This window comes from Rhinopithecus bieti, unplaced genomic scaffold (genome assembly GCF_001698545.2).
Source record: "Rhinopithecus bieti isolate Rb0 unplaced genomic scaffold, ASM169854v2 scaffold_7681, whole genome shotgun sequence".
NCBI lineage: Eukaryota > Metazoa > Chordata > Mammalia > Primates > Cercopithecidae > Rhinopithecus > Rhinopithecus bieti.
The window spans coordinates 3,960,232-3,966,468 of NW_016806571.1; the positions used below are offsets into that span (position 1 = coordinate 3,960,232).

Below are 6,237 nucleotides of genomic sequence, written 5' to 3' on the forward strand. Positions count from 1 at the left end.
AGGCCATGCGGTGAGTGTTAATAGCTCTATTAGAAGCCGTGGGTCATGGAAGAGAACCGTGGAACCCAACGACTAGTGTTCAGCTTGATTAGGACGAACCTGGGCACTTAGCCGCACAGGAACAATGGCGAGCCTGTAGCCTGAACTGAACGGCACTGGTTGCCTCCCTGGATCAGAAACGCAGCAGAGGCCTGGCGGAGTGGCTCAAGCCTGTAATCCCAACACTTTGGGAGGCCGAGATGGGTGGATCACGAGGTCAGGAGATTGAGACCATCCGGGCTAACACGGTGAAACGCGGTCTCTAGTAAAAAATACAAAAAACCAGCCAGGCGAGGTGGCGGGCGCCTGTAGTCCCAGCTACTCGGGAGGCTGAGGCAGGAGAATGGCGTAAACCCGGGAGGCGGAGCTTGCAGTGAGCCGAGATGCAGTCACTGCACTCCAGCCTGGGAGACAGAGCCAGACTCTGTCTCAAAAAAAAAAAAACGCAGCGGCGGACACCCTGCCGGATCCGGAGGGGTGGAAGTCAAGGGCAGGTCTGTGCAGCAGCGAGCAGCAGTGGTGGATGGTGAGCAAAAGCTCAGCTCAAGCCGAACCAGAAGAGGGTGCAGTTGCAAGATTTAATAGAGTGAAAACAGAGCTCCCATACATGGGGAGGGGACCCAAAGGGGGTTGCCCCTCCCTGCTCAAATGCCTGGGGTTTATATCCCAATCATTGTTCCTCCTCCCGTGCTCTCAGATGATAGATGATTTGAGTATTTCTTTACCTCCTGCTTTTAACCTAATTGGTATTTTAGTGAGCCCTCTTTACTACCTGATTGGTCAGGTGTGAGCTGAGTTACAAGCCCTGTGTTTAAAGGTGGGTGCAGTCACCTTCTCCAGCTAGGCTTAGGAATTCTTAGTTGGCCTAGGAAATCTAGTTAGTCCTGTCTCTCACCATGATGAAAGCCCAGCTTGAAAATCCCCTCAGACTTGGAAATCCTGAGCAGGCACCAATTACTTACTGCCCCGTCACTTCACCTTCATTTTTGAGGGTTCTGTCACGATCCATTGCAGCATGCCTCACATGGGGCACCACCTGCCAGGTCTATCCTGCAGACCCTGGCCGACTGACAGATGAAATGAGTACTCAGACACAGGTATGCAGTGTAAGACCAGCCAGGGGTCTGCCTGGCTCTAGTGGCCAAAGTGCAGCAGCCCGAGGAGCTGGAGCTGCTTGCTTTCATTCAGTATAGGCACAATGATGAAAGCCTGGAGCAAACACAATCTATGGGTAACTAACATTTATTGTTCCCCTTCCAGGAACATCTTGCATGGGTGATCAAAGATCAGCCCCTGGTCAACATAAATAAATAAGCTAGTTTAAGATACATTCCCCTACACTCCCTTGTACCTACTTCTTGCCCCCTGCCTCAGGGTTATAGAAGAGCTACCTTCAGCTATTCTTCCCCGGGGCTCTGCAGAACCTTCTGACCTTTCGTAAGGCCTGCACCTTTCCCTATAGTTTCTCCCACCACTCTGACTGATCTCCTACATGTAATAATGAATATTTTAAAAATGTGGCTTGTAGAGTTAGTTTAATTACTTTATAATATGCTAAATTATTTGGAATGGCCAGTATGCCCTAGAGGTTGCCCAGAGGTTTAGAGGCAGGAACCCTCAGTAACTGTAGTTATCAGGGAAGGCTTTACTAGGAGATAGAATGTGAACGAGGCACAAGAGACAGGTTAAGAATTAGATGGGCAAAAAAGGGACCAGGCAGATGGGAGGTCCATAAGTAAAGGCAAGGAGGCTGACCTGAGCAAAGCTGTAAAGGACTGGGGGCTGGCTCATCATGTTCTGTTTTGTAAGTAGTGGAAAATACTTCTGGATAGTTAAGGTGAAACCAAGTAAAGCAGGCTGTTTGTTAGAAGAGTTAAGAATTTGAATTTTATCTGGAAGTGTATAAAAGGAATATATGGTTAGTTTTGTTTGTTTGTTTGTTTGTTTTGAGACAGTCTTGCCCTGTCACCCAGGCTGGAGTGCAGTGGCAAGATCTCAGCTTACGGCAACCTCCACCTCCTGGGCTCAAGCCATTCTTCTGCCTCAGCCTCCGCAGTAGCTGGGATTATAGGTGCGTACCCCCTGTGCCCATCTAATTTTTGTATTTTTAGTAGAGGCAGAGTTTCACCATGTTGGCCAGGCTGATCTTGAACTCCTGACCTCGTGATCTGCCCGCCTCGGCCTCCCAAAGTGGTGAGATTACAGGCATGAGCCACCACGCCTGGCTTGGTTAGTTTTTAAAATGTGGAATGACATGATGGCATACCATTGGACCTGTCACCTGCAAGGTCAGTCATGAATAGTCTGCAAATCTTCAGATTTAGTGGCCTACTGAAATTTGGATTCTTCTCCTTGAGGACCAATGCATTTGACCATCTTGTTCTCCTTGACACTCTCCTGCCTTTGATCTTTTATACCGTTCTCTCTGGATTCTCCTACTACCTCTCAAGTTATTGTTTGTCTTGCATCTTCTCTCAGCCTTCTCATTGTAGGGACATCACAAAGCTAAGGGTCTTTTTGTTGTAGTAATGGACCCTCAAGTTAAGGATGAGAAGGTTTGTGTGTACTACAGCTGGAAAGGCGTTAGGAACCAAGCAAGCAGCTCTAGGGGCCAGCTACTTTGTCTTCTCATGCCCCACATGGTATGTCCCTTTCCTGGTCTTTCTGCTTCTATCATTCTTCCTTCTGGCTGGCTTATTTGCTCACTTACGGATTACAGACTGACTTATGAATGACGTCAATTTACCATCACCCTGATTCTTCCTCGTAACATCTTTTCAGCTTCAACTAATTGGCATTTCTTTCCGTGCTTCTTTGCCTAGAGAGAGAATCTGACTAGCACAACTTATCACTTGTAGGTAGATGACACTGGTTTGTGGTTGGCTCCTATATGGATGGATCGTTGGTGAGTCCAGTACCTACTCTGAATCTGATCAGTTTTTATATTGACTTAGGGATGTGCCTATGGCTTCCCCTTTGGCAGGGACTATAAGCGGGGCAACTCCCTTTAGAGGGGGCTGTGGGATGTCCAAAACAACAACAACACAACAAACACCCCCCCACACCCAGACAAACAAAAAAAGCATCTTTTATTGTTAAAGAGGAAAAAAGAAATTTAAAAATAAAAGAAATAGAGGGGGCTGTGGGAGAACAGGCATTGCAAAATACATCTCTGCTTTCCTTCTGTATTCTAAGTTTCAATATTTCATGACTTTCTAATCTACACTCATTTCTCTTCAGAGGTTTTGCTTTGCATCTTCTAGCTAACTGTGTGATTAACATATCCACCTGGATGTCTCTCTGTCACCTCAAAGTTAGTGAGTTTAAAAATGAGGCCGGGCACAGTGGCTTACGCCTGTAATCCCAGCACTTTAGGAAGCCAAGGTGTACGAATCACTTGAGGTCAGGAGTTCAAGACCAGCCTGGCAAACAAGGTGAAACCCCATCTTTACTAAAAATGTAAAAACTAGCCGGGTGTGGTGGCATGCGCCTGTAATCCCAACTGCTCGGGAGGCTGAGGCAGGAGAATTGCTTGAACCTGGGAAGTGGAGGTTGCAGTTAGCCAAGATTGTGCCACAGCACTCCAGCCTTGGCGACAGAGCAAGAGATCGTCTCAAAAAAAAAAAAAAAAAATTTAAGTCCCCTTTTTTTTCCAAAACCAGTTCTCAGTTTGTTTCAGGTGGCTAGGTATTCTTAGTCTCTAAGCTTCCTTTATAATCCTGTTTTCCTGTTTCCTTTCTTTCTATATCTGATTGGTTGCCAGCATACCTTGTTTTCCTTTATAAACGTCCTCTCTACTCATGTTGATACTGCCTTTATCCTGGCCTTTTGCGCCACATACTTGGGTTTGCCACAGTCTCTTCGCTTACCTCCTTGTTCTGTTTATCTCCTTCACCAGCAGCACATCTCCATGAATGCTGCTGGGGTCATCTTTATGCCCTATTTTATCATGACTATTAACTCTGACTAATATTTCTTTAAAGTTGGTTGTAGATGTTTACTATAAATATTTCTCTGTGACATTAACAGGGACATTAACAGGTGTGGTAAGGTCGTTGTCGACATTGTATTCCCAGTAATTTAGAATTTTTTTCTATCTCTGATAAGGAATAATGATAGAGTAGGTAAATTCCAACATTAACAACAACAAGAAAATAATGAACTAGATTTTGATATACTAACACGGAATGTTCTTCCAGCTGTATTGTTAAGCCAACAAAGTATATATAACGTACAAGTATATGCATGTAAATGCACTAAAAGAAAAGATTTGTAAGTGTATACACCAAATGAACAGACTTTACCTCTCAGAAGAAAATAGTGTGGTAGGCGAAAGCATAAAGAGGGAACTTTAGTTTTTACTACTCCATAGTTTAGTATTATTTACTTTTTTAAAAAACCACAGGCACATATTTATATTTTATTCTTTAAGAAACCTAAAGGGTTTCCTTGGCGAAGAATGTGAAACACACACACACAAGATGGGCACGGAGTAGTCTTGAAAGACATGACAATATCACCAGACCTGAGAAGAAGCTAAAGAGCCAGAGGGAAAAAGTCAGAAGTCGACTACCTGGGAGGAGGGATAGACAAGAGACCAAACTAAAGGAAACTAAGTGTGGGTCCAGCTTGTCCCCAAAGCTTGCCTTGCTTCGAAGCATCCGAGGTAAAGAATCTTCACCTATGCCTGTGATTTGTGGGTCTGAAGGAAACTATCCATCCTTGCAAATGTCTTCTGCTGAGATGCCTCACACGGAGACTGTCTCTCCTCTTCCTTCCTCCATGGATCTGCTTATTCAGGACAGCCCCAATTCTTCCACCAGTCCGAAAGGCAAACAACCTACTGCTGCAGAGAATAGTGCCACAAAAAAGGAAGACAAGGTCCTGGTCAAGAAACAGAAGGCCAGAACGGTGTTCTCTTCCACCCAGGTGTGTACTCGATAGATTTCAGAGACAGAGATACCTCAGTCTCCAGCAGATGCAAGAACTTTCCAACATCCTGAACCTCGGCTAGAAACAGGTGAAGACCTGGTTCTAGAACCAGAGAATGAAATCTAAGAGGTGGCTGAAAAACAATTGGCCAAAGAATACTAATGGTGTGACTCAGAAGGGCTCAGCACCTACCTACCCCAGTCTCTACTCTTCCTACCACCAGGGATGCCTGGTGAGCCCGACTGGGAACCTTCCTATGTGGAGCAACCAGACCTGGAACAATTCACCCTGGAGCAACCAGACCCAGAACATCCCACCCTGGAGCAACCACTCCTGGAACGCTCAGACCTGGTGCACCCAGTCCTGGAACAATCAGGCCTGGAACAGTCCCTTCTATGACTATGAAGAGGAATCTCTGCAGTCTTGCTTGCAGTTCCAGCCAAATTCTCCTGCCAGTGACTTGGAGGCTGCCTTGGAAGCTGCCGGGGAAGGCCTTTAATGTAATACAGCAGACGTCTAGGTATTTTAGTACTCCACAAACCATGGATTTATTCCTAAACTACTCCACGAACGTGCAACCTGAAGATATGTGAAGATGAGTGAAATTGATATTACTCAATTTCAGTCTGGGCACTGGCTGAACCTTCCTCTCCCCTCCCTGATAGGATTTTTCTTGTTTGGAAACCACGTGTTCCGGTTTCCATTATGCCTATCCAGTCAATTTGATGGACGGTGGAGTATGGTTGGAGCCTAATCAGAGAGGTTTCTTTTTTTCCTATTGGATCTTCCTGGAGAAAAGACATTTTAATAACTTTGGCTGCTAAGGACAACATGATAAAAGCTGTCTCTGGCTATAGATAAGTAGATCTAATACTAGTTTGGATATCTTTAGGGTTTAGAATCTAACCTCAAGAATAAGAAATACAAGTATAAGTTGGTGTGATGAAGATACTCGATTGTTTGGGATTGGGAGGCTTTGCTTATTTTTTAAAAACTATTGAGGTAAACGGTTAAGCTGTAACATACTTAATTGATTTCCTCACCCTTTTTGGCTCAGTTTTACTATATTCCCTAATTTGTTGGTTATGCTAATCTTTGTAGAAAGAGGTCTTATATTTGCTGCATCATAATGACATTAGTACTACTTTAGTCAATTTAAGTACAAATGAATCAAACAACTATTTTTCCTTTAGTTGATTTTACCCTTATTTTACCTAGTGTTTCAATGAGTAAATATACAGCTTAAACATTAAAAAAAAAAAAAAA

At 44.4% G+C, this 6,237-nt stretch overlaps 1 protein-coding gene and 1 pseudogene across 4 annotated transcripts in view; both read left to right on the forward strand.

The window, feature by feature from the left end:
- Positions 1-6,237, forward strand: part of HADHB (hydroxyacyl-CoA dehydrogenase trifunctional multienzyme complex subunit beta) — a 51,154-nt gene that overhangs the window by 14,764 nt on the left and 30,153 nt on the right. The window lies entirely within an intron of this gene.
- On the forward strand, positions 3,734-6,237 carry LOC108532681 (homeobox protein NANOG pseudogene; annotated as a pseudogene). Its single transcript, XR_001886514.1, has one exon. The product of XR_001886514.1 is annotated as a homeobox protein NANOG pseudogene (transcript).